The sequence below is a fragment of the Crocuta crocuta genome, unplaced genomic scaffold (genome assembly GCF_008692635.1).
Source record: "Crocuta crocuta isolate KB4526 unplaced genomic scaffold, BGI_CrCroc_1.0 scaffold41, whole genome shotgun sequence".
NCBI classification, from domain to species: domain Eukaryota; kingdom Metazoa; phylum Chordata; class Mammalia; order Carnivora; family Hyaenidae; genus Crocuta; species Crocuta crocuta.
The window spans coordinates 10709609-10724525 of record NW_027529428.1 but is presented as its reverse complement, the minus strand read 5'-3'; the positions used below and the strand labels follow the sequence as shown (position 1 = coordinate 10724525).

Here is a 14917-nt window from a genome sequence, read left to right as displayed (position 1 = left end):
GGAGGAGTCTTGCTATAGTCAATCTTCCGGAGCCGGAGTCGGTCTGAACCCGCCGGGGCCACCCACTGCCCGCTGCCCTGGGAACCAGCCCCCGGGAGCTTCTGGAGGAAAGTGTAACTGAGGGCGCGGGCCCTTTGGCGCTGTTAGTCTTTGGGAGTTTTGGGAGCCTCTTGGCTTTATTTTCCCGGCTGGAGGGACGAGGCGGCCCACAGGCGCCGGTGGCCGAGTGCGCCCCAGTTGGACCGTGTTGGTGACCTCCTTTTGGACCCGCTTGCCAGTTTCGGCCTCGGAGCAGCCATTTTTCAAAAACTGAATTTAAAAAAATTAATGCGTTAAAGGAAGAGAAAGGAAAGTTATTTGCCATCTGAATCCAGGGAGTGGACGTACAGAAAATATGTTGTAGACTTTCTCCTTTGAGTGTACTTCATTTTGTACATCATTTGGCGTGCTCTGAACGCTGCGTGTCAATTTTGGAGTTAGAAAACCAAGACCCTGGCGAAATTTAACAGCCATTAGATGGGCTAATGGCTCTTAATAGCCATTAGCCCTGCTACAAATAATTTTTTTAAAGAAAACTTTAAATAGCTTTCTTTTTCATTTAGAGTTTGAAATGCCATAATTTCCATAGGTCAGATTTCCCTTCACCCTTCGGTGATAGAAAAATCTGGGTGCTTTTGAAAAATCAATTATTTTTGCTTAATCCGTGAGATCCCTATCTCCTAAAAAGCTGTTTAAAATCGAGCTCGTAGTCTGTTTAATGTGAAATAATGTGGCGCATTTGAAGTAGTGTTGATGATTGTGAGAGTAGAAACCATACATTCATTGGTTGCAAAATTAATGAGGTGAACTATATCCAGTGGATGATACTCCCCGTGGGTATGTTTGGAAAGGTTAGACCTGCTGTCTGGACACTGGCCGCCTGGTTTTAAAAGAAATGAACTAGAAGTTTCATAAAACTGTATAGAAACAAGATGGGACAGGTTTGAAAGTGAAATCAAACAAACCTTAACCTCTTGACAGGTTTCCAAGTGAGGCAGTGAAGTGAATGCGTGTTTAGATTCCCAGGCCAAGGATTACTTCAGATATGTTAGTTACTCTTAAGAAGGTGATACCAATCCCCAAATGGTTTGCCTTACAACTGATATGTCTTCCTCTTCACTTGAAGCCTTGCATCCTTTTCTAACAAAAGCGGAAAATAAATCCTGACTTCTCAAAATTATGAATATTTTTTCCCAAAGAGTTCATTTTTATTTTAAAAATCAGTGAGACTTTGGGACACCTGGGTGGCTCCGGCGGTTACGTGTCCAACTCTTGATTTGGGCTCAGATGGTGATCTCCGGTTGAGGAGTTCGAGCCACACAGGCCAGGCTGCTTGGGATTCACTCTGTTGTCTCCCTCTCCCTTGCCTCCTACTCACAATCTCAGTCTCTCAAAACTAAATGAACATTAAAAAAAAAAAATTAGTGAGATTTAAAATTTTCACTCTAATATATTCAACGGGAAAAAGACACAAATTTTGTCCATATATCCTGGAGTAAAATTGATATTCCAGAAAGATAATTTTTCTGTATGGTTGTTTATGCCTCCCCACAAACACAGACCTAGATGCACACACATCTTTGTACTCGTTTGAAAGGCGTGAATTAACATGTCTCATATTTCTTCTAAGAATTCACAAATTGTTTCACCCAATTTAGGATTTATGTTTAGAACTCAATTTTTTTTAAGAATTGGAGCATATTAGAACTGTAATCTAGCCCCCCTGATTTTGCATATAAAGAAATAGGTTCAAAGAAGTTAAGAATTTAAATTCATGAGACTTAATAATGATATGTATTATGTACATATGAATATAAGAATAGCATGATTTGTTGAAATCTTTTGTCAAAGATTTATGTTCAGGGATCTACAAAATATATTTACTGCTAATAATGAAATATTGTAAATACCTTAAGTGCCTAACATTGGGAAATGAGTAAATTATAGTAAATCTATAAGATCAAATACTACTTGTTATTTAAAAGCACATTAAAAGAATATATACCAAACTCTTAGTGGGAGATATATTTATAGCAGAATTTTACTTTCTGAGTAACACAAAGAAAAAAGTATAATATTTGTAAGAAGAATTTTAAAAGGTTATGTTGATAAAAATATATGTATTTGTTAGTCAACTGTCTCATGCATATTTGTTTTCTTAGAGATATTGATTTTTAAGTGTCCTCTAGTTATTGTTCACATGTCTGTGAATATATTTTGATAGTCCATCCCTTTCCCCAATCATGCTTTTCATAGTTTAGACTATTTGATCATGGGGGAAGAAGTAGATACATAATGACAAAACGAAATACCAAAACAGCATACAAGACAACCCTAATTATATATATGTAAAACAAATTGTATGTACTATCAATGTAATCACATTTACAAACATATAATAGACTGGGAGTTTATAAACTGAAATGTTAACTAACAATGGTTATCTCTGTATGATGGAATTACTGGAGATAATTAAGACCTATATACATTCTTTATGTTCTTCTGGATGTTGCAAACTTTCTACAATGAAAAACCTAATGTATGTTAAGGACCTTGGAAGGATAAAAGACAACAAGGTGATTTTAATGATGAGCCTAGTAATTACTTTGGTGAAGAGCTGTGAAGAAACTTCTAATCTGTTTCCATCTTCACTCTGTTACTCTACTTCTACTACTATGTTGTGTCGTTTATTTATTTGAGTTGAAGTCCATTTCCCATAGTAATGTTACACATGATAGAGTGTAAATAGTACTAAACATGTTCTTATCCTGTGCTATTATTGCAAAAACAAACTACACCATTAAGAAAAACTACATGTTCAATTTTAAATGCTTCCTAATAGTATTACCATTGTGGGTAACTATATAATTACAGTGTGCCAAACTTCAGCTGTATCACTATCATAAAATTTAAAATCAAAGAAATTACTGGGCCACCTGGGTGGCTCAGTTGGTTGGGAGACTGACTTTGACTCAGGTCATGATCTCACGGTTTTGAGTTTGAGCCCTGCATCGGGCTTTGTGCTGACAGCTCAGAGCCTGGAGCCTGCTTCGGATGCTGTTTCTCCCTCTCTCTCTCTCCCTCTCTCCCTCCCCTGCTCACTCTCTGTCTCTCAAAAATAAATTTTTAAAAAGTTTAAAAATTTTTTTTAATAAATAAAATCCAAGAAATTACTAACAAAGAAATAGGAGAAGGGAAATAAGGATGCTAGTCAAAAAGCTACAATATTGATGTCTTTTAATGAATTTTTTTNTAAGCGAAAGTCGGACGCTTAACCGACTAAGCCACCCAGGTGCCCCACTTTTAATGAATTCTTAAGAAAAGCCTACAAGAGTGATAATCATTTTTGAAGTTTTTATTAAATACCACTTNATTTTTTTTTTTTTTTTTTTTTTTTGGAGAGAGAGTGCACGTATGAGCAGGAGAGGGGCCGAAAGAGGGAGAGAGAAAGAGGGAGAGAGAGAAGACTTTAAGCAGGCTCCATGCTCAGTGCAGATCCCAACACAGGGCCTGATCCCATGATCCTAGGATTATGACCTGACCGAAATCAAGAGTTGGTTGCTCAACTGACTGAGCCACCTGGATGCCCCAATAAATGAATTTTAATGGCATATGCATTAAACTTAGGAGAATTTTGGTATACTCTTTGCCTTAGGGTGTTGGTTTATTTTCCCCAAAGAAAACTTCATGGATAATGAAGCATGATTTTTTTTAATTTTTTATTTTTAAGTATTTATTTATTTTGAGAGTAAGAACATGCATGCACGTGAAGGGGGGCAGAGAGAGGGAGAGAGAGAGAGTCCCAGCAGGCTCTGTATTATCTGTGTAGAGCCTAATGGGGGCCTGGAACTCATGAAACTTGAGATCATATAAACCTGAGCCCATAAAAAGAATCAGATGCTCAAATGACTAAGCTATTCAGGCGCCCCTATAAAGTACTATTTTTTTACACTTAGTTGATATTGTTAGCCTTTCATTAATTGTTGAGATAAAGATGAGAAAGCATTTGATACCATCTTTAAACTTGGAAGCACTATATAAATGATTACTTATTTCTATGACTAAAGAAAGCCTTATTACAAGTAAATTGTATTGGGACACCTTGGTGGCTCAGTCAGTTGAGTGTCCAATTCTTGATTTCAGCTCAGGTCATGATCCCAGGGTCATGGGATGGAGTCCCGCATTGGCCTCTGTGCTGAGTACAGAGCCTGCTTAAGATTCCCTCTCTCGACTCTTGAATGCTGACAAAAACTGAGGACTGATGGATGTGGGGGGGAGGAGGGATGGGCATGGAGTAGGACACTTGTGGGGATGAGCACTGAGTGTTATGTGGAAACTAATTTGACAATAAACTATTTGTAAAAAAAAAAAAAAAAGATTCCCTCTCTCCCTACTCTACCCTTCTCCCCAACTTGCATGCATGCTCTCTTTCTCTAAAATTAAAATAAATAAGTAAATTAGTTTCAAAACACAACAATAAACTAAGTCTAAGGTAAATACTAACTTTCAATATGAAACTCTATTGTTTAACATTTTTAAAGAAAATTACACTGATTGTAAATCTCCTACTTAAAACATGAAGTTTTTTTAACCTGACAGAGTTGGTAAATGCTATCAAGATGCTAGTCATGAAGATGACCTTAAATAACCAGTTAATGCTGATATTAGAATCCCTGAGGATACAGAAATGAGGATACCAGTTGCATAATAAGGTTTTTGTTGCTGAGTAAGTGATGTTTTATTTTTCTTGACATTCGATAGTCTGAAAATGTCATCCTTCGCTTGGCCTTCTTCTTTCTTCCTGCCACAGAGGCCCAGGAGACCCATGATGTAATCTTCAGAAAAGAACAGAAGGTAATGTCTGAGACAAACACAGAGAGAAAGAGCCAGTCCAGAACTTGTATGTGCAAATAGCTACGGAGATAGGTAAGTTTCCACAATGCAAAGAATGTTTCTTATATATTGAAGGTGTCAGATTGTTGTGGGAATTTTCTTAGTAATATGCCTTCTATTGGATGGCTCAATGAAGCTAGTTCTCAATTATGAGTACATTCTTAGGGCTTTTTTTTTTTTGTTTTCTGTTTTATTTATTCTTTAGTATGAATATTACTATAATAAAAACCTTAGAGTTAGGCTAAGAAATAATTTAGAAAATTAGGAAAAGGTCCATCTGACTACAGAAGAGACTTCTTCAGTAATTGCCTCAAAGTAAGACAAGGCTCTACCTCCTTTCATCTCCTTCTTAATTTTTCAATGCAGAAATTTGGTCACAAAAGGGGAGCCTGGGTGGCTTAGTCGGTTAAGCGTCCGACTTTCACTTAGGTCATGATCTCACAGTTCGTGGGTTCGAGCCCCGCGTCGGGCTCTGTGCTGACTGCCAGCTCAGAGCCTGGAGCCTGTTTCAGTCTGTGACTCCCTCTCTCTCTGACCCTCCCCTGCTCATGCTGTCTCTCTGTCTCTCTCCTAGAAATAAAAAAAAAAATTAAAAAAAAAAGAAATTTCGTCAAAAAATTTTGCATATCTCTCAGTTTCTTCTTGTTTCCGTATTTTAAGCCAGTGCTGAGACTTGTCAAAATTGACATTAGGCCAAAATAACCCATAATACATGATAAGCTTTCTTTCTTAAATATTGAATTATGCTCTTGCTTTCGTATAGCATTTTAGAGAAGTGTAGTCCATAGTTTTAAGTTTTAGGAAGAAATGCCAAAGGGTAACTCCCCAATTTCTTCTGACTTTAGGCCCTTTAATTTCTCTGGTAAGTCTCCCAAGTCACCAGCGGTGTGCAAAAAGGCCAGTACAAAAGATGGACTGTTTGGTTTATAGAAGGAGCAGGATGACCACCATTCCTGAAAGGAGAGTCCAAGCACTTGTACTTATTTATTCCACAAATTTTAATGACTTTCTGTGTGTGAGACACTGTGCCAATGGTTGTGGATACGATGGTGAGAAAAACAGACATTATTCTTGTCTTCTTGTGGGACTTACAGTCTGATGGAAGATATGCACAGTATTCAAGTAAGCAGACAAATATATAACAACAAATTGTGATACAAGGCACAGAAGGGAAAGGCAAAGTACCATGACAGATGATAACAGTCTGGGGGTAAGGGCATAGTTATAGACAGTGTGGTCAGGGACGTCTTTTCCGGGTGGTGACACTTAAGCTGAAACATGAACGATGAGAAGGAAATGGCCCTGTGAAAAGCAGGGAAAGAGCCTCACCAGCAGTGAAAACAGTATGTGTGAAGGCTCTAAGGCGAAAAGAGCCTACGTAGCATGTCTCAGTAACTGAAAGAAGACCAAACTAATAACTTTTACTGGTCTGATACTGGTAAGTGATTTCAGAATTAGTATTGCTGTCAGCTGAATGTCAACTATGAGCATGATTGCCTACCTCCAGTTTTTCTTCCTTTCTATATCCTTTTTCTTTTCTATGTGCTATACTGGACAGCTCACCATGGACAGCTCATGTTGCATGGTTATCTGGTATACCATGAATCAGGTATTTAGTCTGGGGAGCCCTGTAGCAAGCCTAGAACTATTTATCAAAAGGGTAATATTTATCAGTAGAAGATGAATAGGCAGCTTTCCCCCCAAACCTGAAGGGAAAAAAAATAAAACCCTTTCCCCTAACTTGAGGATATTGCCAGGATTTTTTCCTCCCTACAATTGGGTCTTCTGGATCATATGGCCCAAGATCAGTTTGCCTGGAAGCTGTGGGATCCATTCAAAACTATGAATTACTCAGCAAATTACTCAATCTAGAATATTCAAATAGAGGACATGTTGCCTCCTGAATCCAAAGCGACCCATGTGTCTCTTTCTCAGTGGCAAAGTGTGCAGGATGAAGCAACTTGCCCTTCACTTTGGTAGAAATATTGTGACATGCCCTAGATGACTGAACTCTTAGCAACTTCACTGTGATTGCAGTCCCTTGAATGTTTTAAGGCTTATCTTCCTTCCTCTGTCGTATAAATTCTTACCAAGGAATGAAGAGTATTTGCTACTTACTGCACATGAAGTCAAATATCTCAGAGGAAAGGACTAAAACAATCATTGTGTACTCATAGACTCTTCCATTATCTTACCATGTATATCACATGTAACTAACAGTTGTCTGTTAGTTCAGAATCTTTATCCTTGTATAGAAGACCCATTCCACAAGGGCCAGAACCCTGTTTGTCCAGCGTGGTGCTGTATCCCTGTGCCTTGCTTTATGTATAGTGGGCTCTCAGTTAGTACTTAAATGAATGGATAGAGGGATGAAAGGAAAGGATGGGGGAAATAGGAAAGGACAGAATAGCCAACACATAATGTAGATATAATAAAGAAGCAGTAGAGGAAGTCACCCAGGAATTTAGTCAGAGGCTGAATCATAGGAAACTCAAGGCCATATTTTTGCAGTTGAAATTTTTCTGAAAAGCTGCAGGGAGCCATTGAAGGGGTTTATGCTTCTTGGCTGACATTCACTCCTTCTTCAAACGTGCTCTCATTATGTTATACTGTGGTTAGTTATCCTTACTTATGTAAATAAGCACACATATTTGTACATACACAGTTTGAGCTCTATTTCATGACACGGTGAGAGAATCCATTTCATTTTTAATTTTATTTTCCTAGCACCTGGCATATTACCTGAGCATAATGAACATTTCAACATTGGTTAAATGAATAAATAAAAGCTTGATTAAAATGCTACTTCTACTATGAAGACTTCTTTGGTCACCCCAGGTGAAAATGCTCTCCCATATTCTTAACTCCATTGTACTCTATGTAGTCTATGCTTGACACTTTTCATGTTGTTTTATGGGATTGTCAACTTCACTTTTGTATCCCAACAATATAGTACAGTTTCTTGTATGAGGCAGATATTAAGTATGTATTTATTTACTTATTTATTTAAATTTTTTTTAATGTTTATTATTTATTTCTGAGAGAGAGACAGCATGAGCAGGGGAGGGTCAGAGAGAGAGAGAAACACAGAATCTGAAACAGGCTCTAGTCTCAGAGCTGTCAGCACAGAGCCCGATGCGGGGCTTGAACCCACGAACCATGAGATCATGACCTGAGCTGAAGTCGGATGCTTAACCGACTGAGCCACCCAGGTACCCCAAGTATATATTTATTGAGTGGAGAAAAGACAATATGTTTACTCTTTTGTTGTTGATGTTATGGGTAGCAAAGAGTTATACAGTGAAAATTTAAATAGTATTTAAAATTTTTCATTCAGTTGGTATTCTCATAGATTTATTTTATTCTATAATGTATTTTCACAAGTTGGGTAAGTGTGGATGGTATAGCAACATTTTTGTTTTGGAAAAAGTTACAAATCATGTTAAATCTTTTTTTTTACCCTTTTTAATTGAGATAATCGCATACCATAAAGTTCACCCTTTTAAAGTGTAAAACTTAGTTGTTTTTCGTATAGTCAAGAGGTTATACAACCATCACCACTGTGTAATTCAGAATATTTTCATCACCCCTTACTGAATCTGGTTCTGGTGTTAGCTTTGTCACTTCACATTCTGGGTTTGCTTGTTTTCTTTCCTTCTAGCATGCCTTGTAATCTTTTGTTGAAAAATGGACAAGATATCTGGGACAATAAAAACTCAGGGAAATGGGCCTTTAGTAAGAAGTTTTATGAATACGTGGTTAGGAGCTGGACTGTGTTTCATGTTACAGCTGTAGCTATAGTTGTAGGGACCACAGTGCTCAGTTTCCTCAAGTGCACTTTTGTTTTCTTTCTCCTGTCATCTTAGGTTTTCCTAAGAATTCCTTCTTAAATAGAATTTGTGTCTTTACACTCTTTCAGTTATAATCCAGTTATTATACTGGAACCCTGTTGATGTGGCATTAAGGTGCTGGTGGAGAGGAATTGTTCTGTAATTTTATGAATGACCCTCAGTCTCTAGTGGGCCTCAGTCCTTGGGCTATCACTTTCAGAAGTACTCCTTAGCTTTTTTTTCTTCTTAGAGTAAATAGGGAGAATTTCAAGACGGGCTAGAGTTGGCTAATTGCCCTTCCCTGGGTCATATAAGGGTCTGGTAACATCATTTTAGTTGAAGCATTGGCCATTATTACAGATAATGCTTTGGGTATATTTCTTTTTTTTTTTTTTTCTTTCTTTCTTTCTTTCTTTCTTTCTTTTTTTTTTTTTTACAAATAGTTTATTGTCAAATTAGTTTCCACATAACACCCAGTGCTCATCCCCACTAGTGGCTTTGGATGTATTTCAAAATGGTAATTTAAAATGGGTGAGTATTATGGGGGGCATTACCATGAGAACCTGGTGGGGTTTCCTTGAGGTAAAACTTATAAGAATGTTTGTGTTCCTCTAAGATTGGGTCCCCAAGGAGGTCTCAGTCTTGACCTAGTACACACGCAGCGTCCAGCAGTTTGTGAAGATGATCACTTAAGACTCCAGCATCTTTGCTCCAGGTAAGCTTATCTCAGCTGTGATTCTCTGTGTTTGGCTGTCTCTCAGATTTCTGGGTGATGATTTTTCCTGTGATCTTAATTCTGTGATGGGTCTAAGAACAGTCATTTATTTTCAGTTTGTTTACTTTTAGTCTTGTTGTAAAGAGGTAGGTGAAGACTTCCAAGCTCTATACATTTTGGACCTGAAACCAAATGTTCCAAACTTTTTTTTAAGTGCTAAATCAAACATATTTTAGACTTTGTGGGGTTGTATGGCTTCTGTTCCCATTACTCAATTCTGCTGTTGTAGCATGAAAGCAGCCATCGGCAACACATAAATGAATGGGAATTTATATATTGTTTCTTCTTTCATAAAATTTTTATAAAGTTTATTTATTTATTTTGAGAGAGAGAGAGAGAGCGAGTGAGCAGGGGAGAGGCAGAGGAGGAGGGAGATAATCCCAAGCAGGGTCTGCACTGTCAGCATAGAGCCAGACGTGCAGCTCAAACTCACAAGCCATGAGATCATGACCTGACCCGAAACCAAGAGTTGGACCCTTAACCAACTGAGCCATCCAGGTGCCCCTTTGTGGGAGCCTGACAGTAACCACAAGAAAGCGTGGTTAGGGACGCGGGGATGTGCCTGCACACGGGGCTCCCTGCCTGGGCGAAGCATGCCTGCAAACAGGATGCTCTGCCAGGAGGCCTGCACACAATATCCAAGTTTAATGGTCCGCTCGCAAACAAGGGAACATGCCCTCCTTAGAAGTAAGGAGAAGGCTGGAATTGTGAGCAGGCCTCTTAGTAAACATGTTGTGGTCGCTTCCTCCCTTTGCTCCCCCCTGTCCTTGAAATGTGTTTGGCTACTTGCCCTTAATTGGTAAAGGAATGCATCTTGTAGATTTCAGTTTGTATCCAGTTACCAGGGTATAAAATAAACCGCAAGAGGGGCTTGCGTAGAATTGTTCCTCCGGCCGGAGTTGTGTGTATGTTTGTCTTTTGTGTGTGTCTTGTCCTTTGTGTCATTTCGTCCGCAACACCCCTATTATTAAGTTGTTATTTTTTTCTTTCCATTCTGTCAGTTTTTACTTGTGTATTGGGGCTTTGTTGATAGTTGCATATATGTTTAAAATTGTTATGTTTCCTTGGGGTGCCTGAGTGGCACAGTCTGTTGATTATCCCAGTTCCCCTCAGGTCATGATCTTGCCGTTAGTGGGTTTGAGCCCTGGCTTGAGCTCTGTGCTGATGGCTTGGAGCCTGGAGCCTGCTTCAGATTCTGTCCCACTCTCTCTCTGCCCCTCCCCCACTCGTGCTCTGTCTCTCTCTCTCTCTCTCAAAAATGAATAAACATTTAAAAAATTGTTATGTCTTCTTGATAGATCAGTCCTTTTGTCATTGTAAAATATCCTTCTTTGTCCTTAGTGACAAATTTTGTCTTAAAGTCTTTTTTTGGTGTGATTTTAGTATAGCCACTCCAGTTCTCTTTTGCATACCATTTTTGTGATGTATCATTTCCCATCCTTTTCTTTTTTTTTCTATAATTTATTCATTTTTTAATTTATATCCAAGGTAGTTAGCATATAATGCAACAATGATTTCAGGAGTAGATTCCTTAATGCCCCTTTCCCACTTAGCCCATCCCCCTTCCCACAGTCCCTCCAGCAACCCTCTATTTGTTCTCCATATTTAAGAGTCTCTTATGTTTTTGTCCCCCTCCGTCTTTTTATATTATTTTTACTTCCCTTCCCTTATGTTTATCTCTTTTGTGTCTTAAATTCCTCATTGAGTGAAGTCATATATTTGTCTTTCTCTGATGGACTAATTCTCTGATGGACTTAGCATAATACCTTCTAGTTCCATCCACGTAATTGCATATGGCAAGATTTCATTCTTTTTTGATTGCCAAGTAATATTCCTGTGTGTGTGTGTGTGCGTGTGTGTGTGTGTGTGTGTGTGTATACATACATGCATATACCACATCTTCTTTATCTATTCATCTGTCAATGGACATTTGGACTCTTTCCATACTTCGGCTATTGTCGATAGCACTGCTATAAACATTGGGATGCATGTGCATCTTCAAAATAGCACACCTGTATCCCTTGGATAAATACCTATAGTGCAATTGCTGGGTCATAAGGTAGTTTTATATTTAATTTTCTGAGGAAACTGCATGCTGTTTTCCAGAGTGGCTGCACCAGTTTGTGTTCCCACCAACAATGCAAAAGAGATCCTCTTTCTCTGCATCCTCTCCAACATCTGTTGTTGCCTGAGTTGTTAATGTTAGCCATTCTGACAGGTGTGGGGAGGTAGCTCATTGTGGTTTTGATTTGTATTTCCCTGATGATAAGTGATGTTGAGCATTTTTTCATGTGCCGGTTGGCCATTTGGATATCTTCTCTGGAGAAGTGTCTATTCATGTCCTCTGCCCATTTCTTCACTGGATTATTTGTTTTTTGGGTGTTGAGTTTTATAAGTTCTTTATAGATTTTAGATACCCTTTATCTGATATGTCATTTGCAAATATCTCTCCCATTCTGTCAGTTGCCTTTTAGTTTTGCTGATTGTTTCCTTTGCTGTGCAGAAGCTTTTTATATTGATATTTTTGCTTTGTTTCCCTTGCCTCCAGAGATGTGTTGAGTAAGAAGTTGCTGTGGCTGAGGTCAAAAAGGTTTTTGTCTGCTTTCTCCTCTAGGATTTTGATGGCTTCCTGTCTTACATTTAGGTCTTTCATCCATTTTGAGTTTATTTTTGTGTATGGTGTAAGAAAGTGGTCCAGGTGAGGAGTGCTGGGTGGCTCAGTCAATTAAGCATCTGACTTCAGCTCAAGTCCTGATCTCATGGTTTGTGGGCTCAAACCCTGCATCAGGCTCTGTGCTGACAGCTCAGAGTCTGGAGCTTGCTTCAGATTCTGTGTCTCCTTTTCTCTCTGTCCCTCCCCTGCTCGCACTTTGTCTCTCTCTGTCTCTCTCTGTCTCTCTCTCTCTCTCAAAACTAAATAAATATTAAAAAAAATTTTTTTTAAAGGAAGTGGTCCAGGTTTATTTTTCTGCATGTTGCTGTCCAGTTTCCCCAGCACCATTTGCTGAAGAAACTGTCTTCATTCCTTTGGATATTCTTTCCTAGTTGTCAAAGATGAGTTGGCCATACATTTGTGAGTCCATTTCTGGGTGTTCTATTCTGTTAGATTGATCTGAGTGTCTGTTTTTTTGCCAGTACCATACTGTCTTGATGGGTACAGCTTTGTAATACTGCTTGAAGTCCAGGATTGTGATGCCTCCAGCTTTGGTTTTCTTCTTCAAGATTGCTTTTGCTATTTGAGGTCTTTCTGGTTCCATACAAATTTTAGTATGGTTTGTTCTAGCTCTCTGAAGAATACTGGTGTTATTTTGATAGGGATTACCCATCCTTTTCCCTTCAAGTTATTTATGTCTTTGAATCTGTAGTTTGTGTCTTATATGTAGACAGTATAGAATTGGATTATGCCCTCTTTTTAAATGAAATCCATTCTTCCAATATCTGTCTTTTGGTTGGAGATATTAATCTGTTAACATTAATGTAATTAATGATAAGGAATTATTTATATCTGCATTTTTCTATATGTCTTATATCCTTTTGTTCCTCTTTTCCTCCATTATTTCCTTCTTTTGTATTAAAATAGATATACCATCTTAATTAGCTTGTCATTTTTTTATTGTATTTGTTTTTTGAGTTACATTTTTGTTGGGTTTCCTAGGGGTTGCAATTAAAATCCTGCCTTATAACAATATTGTTCAAAGTAAAAATTTACAGTAGGGTACAAAATCTTGGCTCCTATATATTTTCACTCCCTCCTTTCTCCTTTGTGCAATTAGTGTCATACATATTGCATCTTTATATATTGTATGCCCATCAACACTGATTGTAATCATTCCTTCATGCAGTTGTTTTAAAATCAGATAGGAGATTTAAAAAAGGAGTTCTAATTTTAAAATACATTTATACTGTTTTTACATTTACCTGTCCAGTTGTTTTTATTAGTGATCTATATTTCTTCATGTGGATTTGAGTTGCTGTCTAGTGTCTTTTCATTTCAGCCTAAAGGATTCCCTTTAATATTAATTATTTGGCAGGTATACTTGTGACAGATCCTGTTTTTATCTGGGAATGTTTTTTTTTTTTTCTCCCCTTAATTTTTTACAGATGGTTTTGCTGGATGTAGGAATCTTGGTTGACAGTCTTTTTCTTTTAGTATTTGGATATGTTATCCCACTATTTTCTCGCTTCTGTGTTTTTTGATGAGAAAGCAGGTGTTAATTCTATTGAGAAACCTTTCTCTTGCTGCCTTCGAGTTTTTCTTTTGTCTTCTGACATTCTGATCATGATGTGCCTAGCTGTGCTTTCTGTGAATTTATCCCTCTTGGAGTTTTGTTGAGCTTCTTGCATGTATTAAATAATAATTTTCATCAAATTTGGGAAGTTTTTAAGTCAATATTTCTTCAAATATTATCTATTTCTTCCTCTTTTCCTTCTAAATCACCATTAATTAATGTTTAATATGTTTAGAATTCTAAATTTCATTATTACAGTTTTTTTTATTTCTAGAAGCTCTTTTATAAATATGGTAGATTTGTTTTTAGAGTTACCTGTTCCTCTCAGATATTTTCAGGGTTATCTTTTTATTTGTTTAAAGGGAATAACTGTACTTATTTTATAATTATATGTTATATTTCCAATATCTGAAGTCTTTGTATATATGTTTCTTTGAATTCTTATTTTTGTTATTTGCTTATGATATGTTTCCTTGTGGACTTATCATTCATGAGAAAACATTTTGAAGGGATTCTTTAAAGACTAGGATAAAGATACCTTTTTCATGGAAAGGTTTACATTTGCTTAGTTCGGGTGCCCGGTATACCACCAGTCTGACACCACCTTAAACCAATTCACAGCTTAGGTTCCCTGAATATGAACCTTTGAAAAAAAAATAAACTGTCTTAAGGCCATCCTATGGTCTCCAGTTCTCAGGGTAGTTTTCTTTTACTGTCTCCCATGCTCCATGTTGTGCCATGAGCATGAGTGAGAGAAGTAAGGGTGTGTCTATGTCTGGTTTATCCATACTCTTATCGTTGTGTCCCTTTGAGATCCTATTTGATTCTTCCATCTTGGCCCTTGGTCTTGACATCTGTTCCCATTACAGGTAAGACTGCCAAAACCAAAGGGCACGTACCTGGATCAGTAAGTGTCCTGAGGACGAGCATGGCTAAGGAGGTCAGGTGTTCCACTTAGCTACCTGGGTTCCCCTTTCCCTTAATTTTTGATCTCTTGGTTTCTAGTCTCTTGACAGCTCTTCAGTACTTTGAGGAAATTTTTTAAACTTAAACCAGCGTTTCAGTTGTTTTCAGCTGGAAGAGTAGATTGAACAATCTAGCCCACCACTTTAGAAATAGAAGTCTGTGAAGTTTCTTTTTTTTTTTAGATC

The 14917-nt window shown here is 37.8% G+C and overlaps 1 long non-coding RNA gene across 2 annotated transcripts in view; it reads left to right on the top strand.

The window, feature by feature from the left end:
- LOC144227693 (uncharacterized) overlaps positions 1 to 14917 on the top strand; it is a 36629-nt gene that overhangs the window by 164 nt on the left and 21548 nt on the right. For both annotated transcript variants that reach the window (XR_013334017.1, XR_013334016.1), the window contains exons 2-3: positions 4850 to 4965; positions 9379 to 9477. This is a non-coding gene — a long non-coding RNA (uncharacterized LOC144227693). The remainder of the gene's footprint in view (positions 1 to 4849; positions 4966 to 9378; positions 9478 to 14917) is intronic.